At 38.9% G+C, this 17,929-nt stretch overlaps 1 protein-coding gene across 19 annotated transcripts in view; it reads left to right on the top strand.

The window, feature by feature from the left end:
* The window catches only part of PTPRM (protein tyrosine phosphatase receptor type M), an 826,562-nt gene that overhangs the window by 438,948 nt on the left and 369,685 nt on the right, over positions 1-17,929 (top strand). The gene's annotated exons all lie outside the window — the stretch shown is intronic.

Genomic DNA, 17,929 nt, shown 5'->3' with positions numbered 1-17,929 from the left:
TAAGTCCCCTATCTTGGTATAAACACTATTCTTAGGGACTTCATGTTTATAAGGACAGGTTCAGTTTCACCAGCATAAAAACCTTCAAAAAGCAGTGTGAAAACAGTATTAAATAATAAAAATTTTCAATTTGTTTGAAAATAAAAATTTTCAAATTGGTTCAGAAAATATTATGAACCAATCTGTTTTAGTTCAGGAAATACAGTTAACCCTTGAACAGTGTAGGGGCTGGGGAACCGCAGTTGAAAATTCACGTCTAACTTGTGGCTCCCCAAAAACTTCTAATGGGCTACTGTTGACCAGAAGCCTTACTGATAACATAAACCGTCGATTAACACATATTTTGTATGTTATGTGTTTCACATGCTATATTCTTATGACAAAGTAAGCTAGAGAAGATAAAATGTTACTGAGAAAGTCTTAAGGCAGAGAAAATATATTTACTGTTCATCAAGTGGAGGTGGATCTTCATCCTGGTTGTCTTCAGGTTGAGTGGGCCCAGGAGTGAGTGGGAGGTTGGTCTGGCTCTCTCAGGTGCCAGAGATGGAGGAAAATCCACATAGAAGTGGACCCGTACAGTTCAAATCTGTGTTGTTCAAGGGTCAGCTGCACAGCCTCCTGGGGTACATACCATCCCCTCTGTTGGCCACTGTGAAGGAGGAATGCCGTTAGTTCAAGGATAACAGGGTCAGTTTGAAATGACCATGTACTCATTTTGGGGAGAAAAATCTATTTGAGCTTGTCAAAGTTTTTCTGTAGCTTCAAAAATATCAAACTGTAGGAGTTATAAAACTCCACTTTTAGATAATATACTTCTTAGCATTAAGAATTTAGACCTTTTAAGAAAAAAGTATGAATACATGTTTTAGGTACAGAGCTCTTTTACATCCATTAGTGAAAATTATATCTAAACATATCATCCTGAAACTCAAGATTTCATCATAAACAACAAATTCAAGTTAAAATGAATAAACCTAAGGTTTTTAGTATGAATTCCAGTTTTTTCTCTCTTTTTTTAAACAGAGGCAGTATAAGAATAATGAGGTCTTATTTTGGTTTGCTTCATTTAATTAGGATTTCAGGAAATTAGGTACCTTTTTTCATGACCTTTAGAATACAAAAAATTAATATTAGGTCAATTTTTTGAAAAAAATTTATCACCAGGAATTTAGGCAATTAAACTTTAAAAAATAACATGCAAAAGTTAAAGCAATTTAGAAAGCCCTTTTTAAGCAAATGATTTGGTTTTTCATGATAAGTAATCTTTTGACTGAAAATCTTATTTTTCCTGTTTTGTTATTTCAAAGGTTTTCTTGTTTGTTTTTGAAGAAGTGACATTTTCCTGGATTAGTGAATTGTTAAAAAGTACATCCTTTCTGTCTACATTTTTTCCCTTTCTTAAATAAAGCAAACATTTGTATACTCACACACTGAAGGAAAAAAGTGCAAGTGTTATAAGATAATTAGAACGGTTAGGATAATTGCCTTTTATGGATACATAATGCTTCAGTTGTTTACTGCTAAATGAAATGTAAAAGTGTATATTAGACTAAGGAATAATGTACAAAATAGATCTAAATACAAAGGAAATTGTGTTCTGTCTGAAAATTTGTAGATGGGTCTAAATTAACCAGAATAAATTAAGAAGGATATATACACACTCATTTATACCCTTGTGTGTATCTCACATATGTGAACACACACACCAAATACACTGAAATGTCCATATTTAGTGCCAAAAATTGTGGTGAAAAACCAGTGGGATTATCCTTTGTAATAGCTCATTCTTTAAGTTGCATTTCAATAAGGCGTTGCTGTGAATCCAGAGGAGACTGTCAATTACAGAATTTTTTTCATGATATAGTATTTGCTTGGTGCCTCAGAGAAAATGGTTGCTCATCTCTGCCCCTCACTGTTCATGTTTGGAAATATTGTTTGGCTGCGCCAGTAGAACTTATCCTGATAAGCTCACCAAATTTCAGGAGTAGCCTCCTTTCAATAACTCCACACTTGTGCATGTGGCTTAGTGAACTTACTGGTGACTCAGTCATAGCAAGAAAGGGCATCTCATGTCTATGTGACTACAAATATCAGGGAACAGATTCTCCATCACCAACCCCAACCTCTACCCTAACACAAAGGTGTATGACAAAATGAGACAAAATGAAACAAAATTGCTCCACATGCTACAGTGGCCTACTGTTGACTAGAAGCCTTACTGATAACAGAAACAGTCGATTGACACATATTTTTAAATAAATATAATATTTCTCTAGTTAGGTTTTCTATTTCATTTTATTTTAAAGATGACAAAAACTAAATATGCTTCTCAAACCTCTACCTTTTTCAAATTAAGTGAAGTCTTCTTCTCATTGAAAGCTGTTTATACTCAATTTGAAATATGAAACATAGCTTCAAATCCAACAAAGAGAATGTTGCTAACTCTGGATAACACTTGGGGACTTGAGTCCCTGAAAGGCTGATTGACAACCAGATTGACAACTCTGATTGACAACCTTGCTTACTTTGATAGGGCTTACTATACTTAGTATGATAGTTTTTAAATTAATTTAGAGCAGAACCTTTCCAAGGGATCTGTGACAAGAATGGTTAAATACTTAAGTGTTGAAGAAGGAAATAATTTATCCTGAACTTTGAAAGTGTATTATTACTAATGAATTTAAAGATAAGTGTAGAATTGATCATTTATCATTTTTAAACCTTTTAAATTAGAATTGTAATGAAAAATGCACTCCCCATCCCACCCCCGCCCCCCCACCACACACACAAACCCCAACAACTCTTTAGGTGCCTACAGGTAGGAAAAATTGCATTTATCTGAATTAATCTTGGAGTGAATACTAAAGTTAGTTGGAAAAGCTCCTGAAATGTATGAGACCTCGAAATATCAATTAACAAAAAATAGTACCTAAAATGTCTTCTAAGAAGTGTAGTCTTTTAACTAGGATCCTTCTTCCTGTGTAAACACCAAAATGAAATTTTGGAATGAACTTAAGGTGGTCCTGAAGTGCTGTGTTACTAGAAAAAGATATAATTGGTGGAAAGGGTGGATGGATACACAGGAAGAAGCAAGAACCTGAACTCCTGCTGGCTGATGGAAGAAAATGGGCGATCAAGATTTTGCTTCTGAATATTTGATATAAACATTGTAATTAACCTCACCTAAAGAAAACTTAAGAGGCCAGGAGTAGTGGCTCACACCTGTAATTCCAGCACTTTGTGAGGCTGAGGCGAGTGGATCACTTGAGGTCAGGAGTTCGAGACCAGCCTGGCCAACATGGTGAAACCTCATCTCTACTGAAAATAAAAAAGTTAGCCAGGTTTGGTGGTGCATGCCTGTAATCCCAGCTACTCGGGAGACCGAGGCATGAGAGTCACTTGAACCTCTCATGGCGGAGGCGGAGGCGGAGGTTGCAGTGAGCCAAGATTGCATCACTGCACTCCAGCTTGGGTGACAGAGCAAGAGTCTGTCAAAAAAAAAAAAAAAAAAGAAAAAAAAGAAAACACAAGAAAAATATTTGAGAGTCCTCAATGCTTTGTATAAACACATTCTTTCTGGTACATTCAAAAGGAACTGATTTCAGATTGGTGTAGGGCAAAGCAGAAAGTAAGTGTGTGGTCACAGAAATGAAAGGACAAGAGAGTTGACAAGAGTTACAAAAGACAGACAACAGATCGTTAACATTGCTGTTGATTTAATTTGGTCACTAGAAATGCGGCATTCATTTTTAAAAGAACGACTATCTATCCATACCAATAATCTGGAGATGATCACACTTTCCAAGCAGAGACCTGAAGTGAAGGCTTGAGGGGATGCCTCTGCCTCTCTTCATTTTCTTTCATCTATATGGCTGACCAATATTCACGCATTGATAGATTTTGGTTTCTCTCTGGTTCCGATATTTACATAATACAGTAATAGTTATAGGAAAGAGTTTGCATGTTCATTATATAAACCTATACTGATTTTTTTTCTACATTCATCTATAAATTACATACGAGTGGGGTAGCTTTATTTCTTGCTAATTCCTGAGAGTATTTATTTTAAGCATGTCTTTAATTCAAAGGGCTCAAATATGTTATAAGGACCACGTATTTATTATTTCAAGTGTTTTACACAGTATATCACATTTTATCCTAAAATACATGCACATATAGGTATGACACTTTATACTTGTATAGTATAAAAATATTAGGCCAGGCGTGGTGGCTCATGCCTGTAGTCCTAGCACTTTGGGAGACCGAGGCAGGCGGATCACAAGGTCAGGAGTTTGGGACCAGCCTGACCAACATGGTGAAATATACAAAAATACAAAATTATACAAAAAAATATGCAAAAAATTACAAAAATTTTGTCCTAAAAATACAAAAATTAGTTGGGTGCGGTGACATGCACCTGTAATCCCACCTACTCAGGAAGCTGAGGCAAGAGAATTGCTTGGACCCGGGAGGCAGAGGTTGCAGTGAGCCGAGATCGTGCAACTGCACTCCAGCCTGGGCAACAGAGTAAGACTCCTTCTCAAAAAAAAAAAAAAAAAAAAAAAAATTACAGCGTCTTCAGTGCTTTATATAAACACACTTTTTACTAAAAAAATTTACAAAGCATATTTCCAGTTTTGCTCTGGAGTGAGGAAAACAAGTTCCCAGGAGTGGGTATCATGAGTCCACTTTACAAGTGAAATAGCTGAGGTAGGTGATATCACAAAGGCCACTGTTGCTTTGACTAGACCCAAGAACTTTGTAGCTCAAAGGTCTCTGCACTACATCCACCAAGCATTCATGGAAAACCTGGGACGTAAATAGGGAACTGTGCTTGGGAAGTACAGAGATAAAACAATTCTGGCCCCACCTCGCAAGGAGCTTACAGCCTTAAAAAGAATGATCATAGAAACTCTTAGGTACAAATGGAAACTGCTTGCTAAATACAAGAACTACTAAAATATTACATGACCCAAGAGAATGGGCCAATGCTGAAGCCCATGTCAGCTAAGGCTGAGATGAGGAAGTGGTCTTTTTGCCAAGCCTTGAAGGACAGCTAAGACTGTACTTGATAAAAGAAGGAAAGTAGGAGAGAATTCCAGGCTGAAGTAACGGCATTTATGGAGACTCAGGAGGCTGAGGCGGGAAGGGAAGATTGCTGGAGCCCAGGAGTTCAAGGCTGGAGTGTGCCATGATTGTGCCTGTGAATAGCCACAGCACTCCAGCCTGGGCAACATAGAGTTCATATCTAAACAATAATATTAGGTATTTGGGGGAAACCTTAGGAACCTTTTTAAATGCAGCTGTATTTGCTGTGCATTTGTAAAACGAAGAAGCAGCATGGTGAACCCAGTTTGAGCAGAGCTGCAAGTTGCTTGTTACGCACCCCTCATTGTCACAGAGCATTCGATTTATCCTCTGGGCAGAAGGAGCTTCTGCTGCTGATGGACAGGAAATGAAACATTTATCACATTGCTGTTATTATTTTTAAGAATTCTTTAAGGAAAGGAAAAATAATCAATCCACAATAATAGAGAATCAACTCCTTAAAGAGAGGAAAAGTATCTGAGTATAAATTGATGGGCAAATTAATATCCCTTTTTTATGTAAAATTGTTGTGACATGTTAATAATTTATGTAATTTTAGAAAGTAAATTGGATTTTCTTTCAACCTTTATATAGGAATATGTGGTCTGGGGATTGACTATATACTGAATATTATACTAGAAACTGAATGATGATTCAGAATAGTATAGGTGACATTCAGTTTCATTAAAGATTAATAGTAGCATGACCTTGTGTGTTTTGCCGTATCACAAAAAGCAAGATTTAGTGACTAGGGCCCTGGATTATGTATTAGGTGGCAAGACTTCCAGTCCAAGCTGCCACACACTTGCTGACATTTGTGCTCAGGTTAATTTTCCCATCCGTAATAACGACAGTAGTAACATCCAAAACCAGTATACCCAGATAAATGGTAAAGATTAATAAGGTAATATCTGTGACAGGCTTTGGGCTTCTTAGAAAAGCACTGAATAAAAAGAGCAGCAGCAAAACCTTCTAGATAGATAGTGTCATCAGTTCGCTGCACTCTGCACAGAAGGACCACGTTGAGATTCTGTTGTGCAGTGTCAGTCTCGTAGGTCACTGAAGGAGGAAGGGGTGACTTTGGGAGTGACTTTGTCACTCATTATTTGAATGACTTTGGGCAAGTTACCTAATGTGACGAATTTGTTTTATCTGTAAGTACTGATAACATACATTACTTGGACTCGTAACAATTAAATGAGGTAAGTTAATTAATTCACAATCAGAAAATTCTACCTAAATTTCTCTTTTTGTTTTGGCCCTTGTGGGAACATACGTAAAAAGCAGTGTTCTTCTACACAATTGACAAAATGGCGTGATAGACCTTAGGATTTGTTGGTCATATTTCTGATTTGGTCATTATTTCTTATAATTTCACCATCTCTCTAGTCTTTGTTCAGTATTTTTTAAAACTGCAGCAGTGGAAAAGAAAACATTTTTTATTTTCCTCCTACTTCTTTTCTTTCTTTTCTGTTTTTTTTTTTTTTTTTTGTAATGTAAACCCTTCAATTATATCCACCTCTTATTTCTTATCCTTTGTTTACTATCTGGAATTAAACAAGGAGGATTAGGGGTGGTGCTTCACCTTTGTAAAATGCACTTGAAGTTCATTATAAACATAAGTATATAATTTATAAACATTTTTATAATCATTTTAATTATAAACTAATAATTTATAATGTAATATAAATAATATTTATTTATAATATACTTGTTTAAATATATAAATTTAACTTATTTAATTTATAAATTTAACCCAACGCTCTTGGGTTCTCATGCATTAAATCCCTACCAACCCAGAGTAACTTAGGAAAAGATCCTCCTGAGAAAGTTCATCATTAAATTTTAAAAAGGGGACCTTTTTACTTCTTTTTGATAATCTTAGGATAGCAAGAATTGACACTTACAAAGTCTTATTGCCAAGGAGAAGGCTTGATGATGCCTGTTAGTATATATGAATCAGTCATTTATCATTAACTGTTTGCATTAATGCGCCTTAGCTATTTTTATCGAATTAGTTGTGACAAAAAGTATCTGAAGTTTTTGTGCTTATTACTTTTTACTTAAATAAAACTGCACTCTCACTCCCATCTTTTTTTCGTGCGTGTGGCAGAGGTCATCCGCAGTGCTCTGTCCAAATAACCATTCATTTACTTTGAATTATGGCAGTGGGATGCTCAGTGTGGACTCGCAGGTCAGTATGGGTAAAGAAGGAGAGAGAGTCCAGGCACAGCCTTTTCAGTATTTCTCTACGCTGTGTCTGAAGGATAATGCATGTGGTCAAGAATTTTCCTAGTCCTGTGACTGTTTAAAATTTGAGAGGGGAAAAAAAGTCTAAGACTTCTGTAATGCTCCAAATTGTTTTTCAAATGAGGTTTTAGCAAGGTGAAAATACCTTTCAAAGGATTTATAGACCCATGAGAATTTTTAAAAATCTCTTTAAACATAAAATATTCTCCTAGCTACTGGAATGTTTTGGGTGTCTGCTTAATCAGCTGCCTCACTTCCTGGTCTCTCAGTACTGGCTTGGTGCCTTTACAGCCCAATCATGGTTTATTGATATTGTGCTGCACACTATTCTTTCCGATTTTTTTCTCCCACAATTGTTTGACAATTTTGTTCATTGGTGATAATGAAAGAGAAAAAAAAAGTGCCAGCCACCCAACACAGTCAACACCCATTTTTGCATGTCGTTTCTGTGCAGCAGAGGCAAGCACAGAACCTGAAGGTGCTCAGTGAGGTACTGTTTAGTGTCGTTCTGTGTGGGACTCGGATTTGTAAAGCCCCTGCACTTGTAATTCACCAAAGTTTCCCAGACACAGTTCCAGTGGCACATTCCAAGCCTTTTGTTTCCAGTGCAGTATTGGGACTTGGTTGTAACTACAAAAACTCTGATGATAAATGCCTGGGATTCTGGTTGGAAACACCTGTCAGAAGGACTTCAAGAAAGGTTTTAGAGCCTAGGGTCTTCTGAGTAGCAGTACCTGTTGACTGACCTGCTGTGTGCTCTGTTAGAAAATTATGTTGGAAAATACTCTGTGTACTTGGCGACAAGCCTTTCTGAGCCAGGCATGTGTTGATATGACATGGCGGCTTCAAACGGTCCTACAGGTGCTGTGGTATATTACTTAAGCTTTTTAGATTCCAAGTAACAAAAACCAAGTGATTTGTGCTTAAGCATAAAAGACACACACACACACATATATATATATATATATAAATTTTACTTTAAGTTCCAGGATACATGTGCAGAGTGTGAAAGTTTGTTACCTACATATACATGTGCCATGGTGGTTTGCTGCACCTATCAACCCGTCATCTAGATTTTAAGCCCCGCATGCATTTGGTATTTGTCCTAATGCTCTCCCTCCTCTTGCTCCCCACTCCTCGAAAGGCCCTGGTGTGTGTTGTTTCCCTCCCTGTGTCCATGTGTTGTCATTGTTCAACTCCCACTTATGAGTTTGAACATGCTGTGTTTGATTTTCTGTTCCTGTGTGTGTTTGCTGAGGTTGCTGGCTTCCATCTTCACACTGCAAAGGACATGATCTCATTCTTTTTTATGGCTGCAGAGTATTCCATGGTGTATTTGTACCACGTTTTCTTTATCCCGTCTATTTTGGTGGAGATGGGATCTCACTGTGTTGCCTAGGCTGGTCTTGAACTCCTAGGCTCAAGCAATCCTCCTGTCTCAGCCTCTCAAAATGCTGGGATTACAGGCATGAGCCACCATGCCTGGCCTAATTTTGTTCTAACATCTCAGTAAATTTAGACTAATCAGTAGATATTTTCAGATAAAATATAAATTCTATCAATTTTATGAGCACATACATTTATAGATTTGTGGAATAAAATTTGTGTTTTGTGGTGTTATGTTTGAAAATAAAAATAAAATTCAATAATAAAAAAAAGAAAATAAGAATACAGGCCTGCCTCATAGGGAGAACTGGTCTAGGACTTGGAAGCCTATCTTAAGCCAGTTCTCTCTGCCCCTCACCCCCATGTCTCTGCCTCCCTTCATTTTTTCTTCTCTCTGAGGGCTGTCCCAGGGTCAGGGACACTTTAAATAAAGTAATCTCTGGGATTTACTTCTGTAGAAGAGAGGACCACTTCAAAAGACTCACTGTGAATTTACCAAAAACACTTGAAGCCATCATATGGCGCTTGTGTTGCTCCTGATACTTCTTTCTTTTACCTGCTACACCCCACATGAGTAAGAGCGCAAGACTGAGCTGTTTAGGGTGCTCCAGGCAGAGAAGGCATGGAAGCTTGGAAAGCGTTTTCTAAGTCTTTTCTGCTACACTTAATTTTTGCTCATTACTGTTTGTATATAATCCTTATCATTTCATAGCTCCTGGCACAGTTGTAAATCTGAATCTTGAAGGGATCTCTGAAGATCACTCAGACACAGTCACCTAGACAGAAACCATAACAGGTCTCCACCCACCGTTATTAAATCATGCATATGGTTAGGAAGTGCTTGCCTTGTAAAGTTAGTGATGGCTGGGCAGCTCCTAACTGCGCTCCTATTGATCTAGGTCCGTCTGTAACTTCCTCCAAGGTGCACATGTTCCCTTTGCAGCAATACAGAATAAGGCCTGTCCTTATCAATGACTTCAAATTCCTGAATATGTAAGAAGTCACTCTGTCATTCACTTAAAGATATTTAAATGCCTAACGTTTACTGGGCAGTGATTAAGTGCTATGGATGTCAGATTTTAAAATGTTTGGCAAACATTTAGAATAGCAACTGGACAAGCTTCTGAGGAAGTGGGAGAGGGCAGAAGAGAAGTGGAAGCTTTCCAAGGACACCTCAGCCCCAGGAAGACTGGGTATCATCAATCTGATGTAGAAACGTCCTCTTTATTCAGTCACCCGGTGGTTTACAAAGTCTTTGACATGGGAGCCAGAAGTCACAATGTAAGGTTAGCCCTCTAATATAGGAATGTGGGTTCCATGTTGCGGAGGTGATGGAAGGACAAGAGCCAGGGCATTGTAAGTGACAGGGAGGATTGTGGATGGGATAAGCCAGGCTACCCCAGCTAGGAAGCAAAAGAGGGAAAAGTCAGGAAGGAAAAGGGCTGATGGCTGGGAAGAGATGGACAAACTAATGAAAGAGACTAAAAGTTCAGTCAGATGAATTTAGAGAGGACATTAATCCTTGGTAATATAATAATAAAGTACTTGTATAAAGTTCTTGTATGTTCTCAGGAGTAGGGGTTGCTGATACCATGTACCAATGTGGAGGAGAGATATATAGGCTCATTGGTTTCAAAAAAAGACCATATTGGTCATCTTATATGTATTTAACTTAGGATAATACTGGATATAGTTTTCATTTTAAGTAGTGTAAGTTTGCATTCATAACTTGGCATAAAGTGTTTTATCTCAAGAACTTACTAAACTTGCTCTTTAAAGTTCATTGCAGCCAATTGGTACACAGATAGTTTTAGAGTGTTCTATTGTTCTTCCTGAGAATTAGACTAAGTAATGTGAGAGGAGTCTTAAAATGTTAAATGAAAAAGCTCAGTTTTAGGCAATTTTCGAGAGCTCATCATTTTCAAGCACAGGAAAACTTTTTAAAAAACATTATAGAAGCCAACAGGAATTGAACATTTTAAAAATTGCTATGGATAATGTACAATGTAAATAATAATTCATTGCCAATTTAAGTGGTAAATTATCAGAAGACACACACACACACACACACACACACACACACACACACACACACACACACACACACACACCCCTCCTATGAATGAACCATTTTCTGGCTTTGGATTTATTCTGTCTTTAATGAGTCATTTTGAAATATGTGTTTTAATCAACAGAAGGAGTGCTAATTACTCACGTAACTGCTTCAAATTATTATGTACTTATTTTTTATGGGCTACATGTATGCCTTTAGGTTGGTGTCATAGGTCCATAGGGGCAGAAAACACGGAAGGTGCTATACTTTCTCTTAGGAAATCTCACATTGGTCTGTGTATTATGAGGACAGAAATGATTTTTAATATCTGGTATGAGTTGAGCTCTGTTTTTGTTTTATTTCTTTAATTTCTGCTTCTTTTAGTATCAGTAGTCTTATTTATTGTTTTAAGCATTGTTAGTTGATTTTTTTTTCCTTTATTTCAAGTAACTGAAAATTTAGATGTCACATTTCTGACAGCCATATCATTTGGTTGATCTCCATCATTAGTTTCTCTTGGGGCCTGATCGATTGTTCACAGTTTTGGCTGTCATTCTTACTGCCCCATGGCTGTGGGTGTTTCTGTCAAAGAGAACTGTGAATTGAGAATATAGTGGCAGTTTCATGGCTTGTTGGCAAGGTGACCACGTAATTTGTCATCTGAACAAAAGTGCTTTTGGCTAATAACAGTGATGCCAGGACAACATGCTTAACCCATTTCAAACCAGGACATATGGGCACTCAACTTAGAGGTGACCATTTTGCAGTTCAGAGCCTTAAATTGTCCATGTTTCTGCAAATCTGTCTCTTACATAAGACTGTACTTTTCACACCAAATTCCAAAGATTTGGAAACCCAAATCTTTTTTTTTTTTTTTGTTACTGAGGCAGGGTCTTGCTTTGTCACCCAGGCTGGAGTACAATGGCATGATCTTGGCTCGGTGCAGCCTTGACTTCTGAGACTTAAGCGATCCTTCCACCTCAGCCCCCCAAGTAGCTCGTACTACAGATGCATGCCACCACTTCTGGCTAATTTGTGTTGTTTTAGGAGAGACAGTGTTTCACCATGTTGTCCAGGCTTGTCTGGAACTCCTGGACTCAACCCATCCTCCTGCTTTGGCCTCAAGTGATCCTCCTGCCTTGGCCTCCCAAAGTGCTGGGATTACAAGCATGAGTGACCGCACCTGGCCCAAATCTTACTTTATATGCAGAACTATGTGGTAGAAGTGGTGCCTTCCTAGAATAGCAGTTTTAATCAGGACTAAATAATGTGCAGTACTCTTTTTATATTAGACGTATTTTAATGGAACATGACCCAAAATGTGCATTTTTTTAGATGAAAGTTTGGATCTTCAGAGAAATACCACGTTTGCAGCAAGTTGCTTAATAGAGCATCCCCAGGCCTCTCTGGTTTCTCTCCACTCAGATCAAAGTGGTACTTTGGTCTACATGTTTGAAAAGAGCTGACTTAAGTGACCATACATTTTGAAGATGAGAAAAACTGATTAACTCTGGTCTGAAAACATTTGGACATTCCTGCTGCTCTTCTTTTGTCAAATAGAGACATAAAGGTTATGACTCGGGGGATGGAGAAGACCACTGAGGCCTCACATCTCTCTTAAAAATCTGCCTGATTAGGTGCCAGGAGAAGTTTCTTCTTTGTGTTACTCAATGTCTTGTCTTTAAACCTTCTGGTAAAAGGTGAATATACTCAAGGAAGGTGTTTGTTGATTCATTTAACAATTATGTTTGGTGTGTTTATTTTTTATATCTGTATTTTATATAACATGAAGTATTTATAGTAGCAGAAACATAAGATGAATTATTTCAACAGCTGGTACAATATTAGGCAGAGAACTTTGTTTAGAAAAATATCTTGACCTAAAACCTGAGGTCAAAGATTTTCAAGGGAACAAAAGTAATTAAACCATTCTGGATAAAAACAAGGATTTGAAGATGGGAGGAGTGAGAGGAGATAGGACTGAGCTTTAAGGTAAAAACTCCAAGGATTTCTTTTTAATATTTAGCTGTCTGTCATGAAGCCCTTTCTGTCTACTCCCTGAGAACTTCAGTTATGTGTGCTGCACAGGTAAACGCCTGTGTCAGAGATTTTCCAGGGAGAGCAGAAGGAGAAGGGTGCTTTTTCAGTGAATGTGTGTGAAGCCCCAGTGTACTTGAGCATTCACAAGATTCATCAAGACAAAGATTTGAGCAAGAGCTCAAAGCCCAAAGCGTAAATGTTTTCCCACCTACTCAAAACTCCTTAGACAAATTGCTAGGCTCAAATGCAAGCCACCTTTAGATCAAAGTGCAGGGTTGAAGATAATTGCTTTTGTATTCAGAGGTGGGATTTCTCAGCTTACCTCTGGGTTGAGTTCATAAGACTTTTATGCCTCCATGGAAAGTCTGAGAACATCCTGGTAATCAGGGATAAATTTAGAGAAGTGGAAGCAGGTGGTATCAAACACCAGCTTCTTTTCCATTTGCATAGACATATCCAAGGCCATGAATCCTTTGACATGGGCCAGAAGTTCTAAGTTGAATGGTATGAAGGAATTAAAATGACACCTGTAGCAACAGAAGAATATGTTAACTACAAGAAATTGGGATACAAAATCACAGTATTAAGAGTCTCAAGAGAAGTGTGTTGAACAATAATAGCAATTTTGTTTACTTCATGCTGAATCCTAGTATGTAGTATATTATTTCAACAGTATTTCAGTTATTATCATATTTTCAAACATTAATATGCTTAAGCCGGGCACAGTGGCTCACGCTTGTAATTCCAACACTTTCGGAGGCCAAAGTGGGTGGATCACTTGAGGTCAGGAGTTCAAGACCAGCCTGGCCAACATGGTGAAACCCCATCTCTACTAAAAATACAAAAAATTAGCCAGGTGTGGTGGCGGATGCCTGTAGTCCCAGCTACTCGGGAGGCTGAGGCAGGAGAATCACTTTAACCCAGTAGGTGGAGGTTGCAGTGAGCCAAGATCGTGCCACGGCACTCCAGCCTGGGCAACAGAGTGAAACTCCATCTCAAAAAAAAAAAAAATGCTTAAAATAGAACAAAGCTTGTCATTTTTTAAAAACATATGACTCATTTGGTGTGGTCTTGTACAATAAGGCATTGATTTCTGGAGCTAGTGATATATTCATAAACAAACCATTTCCTCTGTCAAAGAATCTTTTTAAAATATAGATATTGGATACCCAAGTTATTAATATTTATTAGGACACAAATAGATATCCATTTTTACTGGCTTATATTCTTCTGTGTGTATGAAATAAAGAGCATTTCCCCAAGTTTGAAAATACTCATTCCTTCATCATAAAACAAAATTCACTTCTAACAAAGAACTATAAAATACTGTAAAAGTTAATTAAGTCTTGATTTATGCACTTAAGGATTAGCCTTTCAGCATTTCAGTGATATATAATTCAATCTTTTTATTATCTTAATATAAATAAGCTTGACAATTATTTCGTGATCCTAGTTGCATTCAATTTTTACTTAGTGAGATGGCCTGATATTTAATTCTTATTCCAGAATGAGAAACATATCCCTTAAAATAATAGAAGTCTTTGCTGCTTTAGCATATGAGAGTGATTAGGATTTTACATTCCTTCTAGAATATATTTTATATGGAAATGTGTACACTTGTAGGGTAATAACCTTGATAAGTCATTTGAGATTTCTACTTAATCAGATTCTGCCCATTTCTGCTAACATATTGCATAGCCAAATACATATGTGTATAAAAGTACTTGTTTATCAGTCAGATGTTAAAGAGACTTCCCACGTGGCAAAATAACAAACCAACATAGAACAGGAAGACCCTTAGCCTTTAAAAGTTGATTTTAAGAGAAGAGCATAATTTCTGAATTAGTATCAAAGATTAGATAAAGAAGATCCAAGTGAAAAACTATCAATTTACTGCAGTTTTAGAAAAACGATTGACTAGATACAAAGACAAGTCTTATATTTTAAAAAAATTGCAAATAAAGAAGTAGAATTTATCACTGGGTCACTTTTTATCTGTTAGCGATTTCTTCCATCTCTAGCCCCAGCCCCTGTCTTCTGTCTCTTCTCCACGCCTCTGTCTACCCCATCCCTTCTCTGTTATCTCCTATCACTGTCCCCTGGTTAGTTGTCTTTATGCACATGGCCGTTCATTGTTTCTTTCTTTTTTTTGTTTTTTGAGACAGGGTCTCACCCTGTCACCCAGGCTAGAGTGCAGTGATAACAATCTGGGTTCACAACAACCTCCGCCTCCCGAGCTCAAGCCATTCTCCTGCTTCAGCTTCCCAAGTAGCTGGGATTACTGGCACGTGCCACCACACCAGGCTAATTTTTTACTTTTAGTAGAGATGGGGTTTCGCCATGTTGGCCAGACTGGTCTTGAACTCCTGGCCACAAGTGATCCTCTCACCTTGGTCTCCCAAAGTGCTGGGAATACAGGTGTGCACCAGCGTGCCCAACCTACTGTTGCTTTCTAAACACCTTCCAGTCTGATTATCCATCCTAATGATCATTCTTAGGTATGTAGATCCCTAATCTGATAACCTGATTTTTCTTCCTGGAGAGGATCAAGTGGATACTAGCATAATGCTTGGGCCCTTAGTCTCACTCCCGGAAAATTTATTAAATAAATGTAGATACAATATGTGTGTTTTTGTATTTAGAGATAGCACCTTCAGCATGTTTTTAATTCATGGGCATTTTCAATATGAACTGTTGTCCAGAACTTGCCCATTAAAACCATATGTGTAAACCATATGTGTAATACTTTCTATGCTGCCTCCCAGAGCCCGACTTAGCAGTGGCCTTAATCAATAAATTATTCATTATTTAAGCTAATATTTATTAAATACTTACTATATCAGACACTGGAGTTAGGGGGTCATTGTACTAGTCTGGGTAAAAGAAGAGCGCATTTCTGCCTTGCTAGTACCTCAGCTGGCTGAATAACAATAGCATTTACCAAGAGAGCACGACGAGGAAGATGAAGTGCAAAAAAGATCATGAATGCAGTCATGACAGTGTCTCCTTCACCACTGTGCCCTTTAATATTGGCAATAACATCTCAAATGCTGGCAAAGTCAATGACTTTTAATTTATACTCTTTGGTTTTTACTTGTAGAGCATTCTAATCCCACTGAATCCCTCAGGAAATGAATGTGTAGGTCTTTCATTCTCTTTCTCACCAACACCAGGGCTGGGCCTTCCCTATGCAATGGCTTACTGCCTGTATATCCTACATGGAGGCTGTGGTAACTTCCTGTCTGGTTCATTCATATGGGTTCTCTCACCTCAAGGTCAGTTTGACCACCCTGACATACCTGCCTGCCTGGAGTTCCCTCCCTCATACCTGTCCTGCCTGGAGTGCCTCTCCTCCACCTGTCCTGCCTGGAGTGCCCCTCCCCAACCTGTCCTGCCTGGAGTGCCTCCCCCACACCTGTCCTGTCTGGAGTGCCTCCCCTACACCTGTCCTGTTTGGAGTGCCCCTCCTCCACCTGTCCTGCCTGGAGTACCCCTCCCCCACACCTGTCCTGCCATCAGTGCCCCTCCCTAACACCTGTCCTGCCTGGAGTGCCCCTCCCCCACCTGTCCTACCTGGAGTGTCTCCCCCACACCTGTCCTGTCTGGAGTGCCTCCCCTACACCTGTCCTGTTTGGAGTGCCCCTCCTCCACCTGTCCTGCCTGGAGTACCCCTCCCCCACACCTGTCCTGCCATCAGTGCCCCTCCCTAACACCTGTCCTGCCTGGAGTGCCCCTCCCCCACCTGTCCTACCTGGAGTGTCTCCCCCACACCTGTCCTGCCTGGAGTGCCCTCTCCTCATGCTTGCTTGGCCACTTTCTGTCTACTCTTCTAGTCTTAGCTGGAGTGTCACCTCTTTTGGGAAACCATCCTGCACTGGCTCCCTGCCACCATCCTCCCACATCCCCACTAAGAATTCCTTCCTTCCCTCTGTGTACTCTTTTGTATCTTGTATACGCCTCTATCACTGTCCTGATAAACATCTGTCATTCTCAGCAGTTTACATGTCAGTCTTCCCCACCAATGTGAGCTCCTCGAGAGTAGAGATTGTGTCTTATATACTTATTCAGTTTAGTATCTCCTGCATCAGTATAGTGCCTGGCACACAGTGAGCCTGCAGGAAATACTGGCTAAATTGAGTGTTTTCCTCCTGATGTCTTCCCAATGTCCACAGGGTGAGATTGAAACTTTCCTGCCCCCTGTGTGGTCTGACCATCCGTGTGGCTGAGGTGGCCTGTCTGCATGCCTCGGCCCTGTGATCCAGTTGCATTCCGTGCACCGCAGCCTTTTGCTAGTGATGTTATCCTTGCCCAGATGTGTTCCTTCTTTTTCCCTGCGAAGTAAACAGCGCAGACCAATCCATTCCTTTAAGCAAGAGCACAGGTGCCACCATCTTTAAAAAGCGCACACAAGTCGATGCCAATCTGTGTTATGTCTCTCTTCTCAGAACCTTCAAGGAAGATACTGCATATGCTTTGTACAATACAGTGTGGACATCATATGCCATCTTTATTCACATAGTCCATGTAGATTACATTCATGCCTACCATAAAAGAAGACACTTTTTGAGCATAAAAGTTGTACCTTATACGTCTTTAATTTTCCCAGCAGCACTGAACATAGTTTGAGGCCTTAAGCTGGGTAACAAGTAATTGTTGCTGTAGGCAGAAAGGAGTGGAAAGTGATTTGAAAGCCTAGGCCCTGAAACTGGTTTCTTAACATGACTTCAAGGGAGTGTCCAATAGTTCTTCCCTCATCATGGTCCATCAGTGTGAGAATTTGCTCAAAACCACGCATAAGGAATACTATGTCAAAGTGACTGTGTTAGTGGCATTTCTTAGTGCGTGTTCCGATAGTAGTAGCCTGTGGACCTTGGGCATATTTTGAAGTTCATCTGTCTATTTTAGTATAATAAATTTTGAAATATTAAGTTCTTTCAATTCCATTATTGAAAACGTTTTGTCTGTTCTGTGTAGAGCACAGATGGGATCCCCCACATGAGGTGTCTTCTCTCAAAATGTATGTGAAGTAGCATCAACTTTACAGATAATCCAAAGACAACATGAGGTGATTCAACTGAGATTCTTAATACGGTGACAGGTACACAGTAGGTC

The sequence above is a fragment of the Pan paniscus genome, chromosome 17 (assembly GCF_029289425.2).
Source record: "Pan paniscus chromosome 17, NHGRI_mPanPan1-v2.0_pri, whole genome shotgun sequence".
In the NCBI taxonomy this organism is placed as follows: Eukaryota; Metazoa; Chordata; class Mammalia; order Primates; family Hominidae; genus Pan; species Pan paniscus.
This window is presented reverse-complemented; position numbering and strand designations above follow the sequence as displayed.